Genomic DNA, 989 nt, shown 5'->3' with positions numbered 1-989 from the left:
GTCAACTGTATAGGAAATCTTTCCAAGGCACACTGGCCCGATGCTTGGGAACCTCTGAAGCCAATTATGTTATGCGAGAAGTCCACGAAGGGATATGTGGGAATCATTTGGGTGTAGACTCCTTAGTACTAAAACTGATAAGGGTAGGATACTATTGGCTCCGAATGGAACAAGACACTAAAGCTTTCATGCAAAAATGTGATAAGTGCCAATGCTATGCACCACTAGTACATCAACCATAAGAACCATTACATTCAGTTCTATCTCCATGGTCATTCATGAAGTGGAGGATGGATATCGTCGGATCACTGCCGCCTCCCCTGGTAAGGTAAGATTTTTTTTAATTTTAACTAACTATTTTTCTAAGTAGGTTGAAGCAGGTCCTTATCAGAAGATCGAGGAATGTGAAGTGGTAGATTTCTTGTGGGAGAACATAATTTGCAGATTTGGAATACCAAAAGAGATAGCCTGCGATAATGGTCCACAGTTTATAAGCGCAAAGATCATGAAGTTCCTTGAAGACTTGAAAATCAAAAGAATAATATGATTCCCCCTTGTGTATGGAACAAAAGCCTTAATCCGGTGGAAGTAAGAGAGCCTACCTTGAGACATTTCCAAGCAATGAAGAGACAAACAATGAAGCAATGTTAATCAACTTGGAGCTACTTGATGAGCGCATGGATTTGACGCATATAAGAATGATAGCCCAAAAGCAGAGAATGGAAATATATTATAATCGAAGAGCCAACCTCCATTATTTTAAAGTGGGAGAAATAAAGTAAAGTCCTTTTATTTCTATCTTGTTTCTGTTTGAACGATGAATTGATTTTATAATTTGAAAGTTAAACAAGTACTTCAAATGCTAGTACCGTATGAACAAGAGACGTCCTCTTCAAAAGCGTCGTAAACATAAGAGGGCACTCTCTTATAAAAATCCTCATGATAAAGGATTGATTTCGGAAGAACTTGTGCCCGAAATTTGCCTTTGG

The sequence above is a fragment of the Nicotiana tabacum genome, chromosome 5 (genome assembly GCF_000715075.1).
Source record: "Nicotiana tabacum cultivar K326 chromosome 5, ASM71507v2, whole genome shotgun sequence".
In the NCBI taxonomy this organism is placed as follows: Eukaryota; Viridiplantae; Streptophyta; class Magnoliopsida; order Solanales; family Solanaceae; genus Nicotiana; species Nicotiana tabacum.
Note: the sequence above shows the minus strand (reverse complement) of the source record.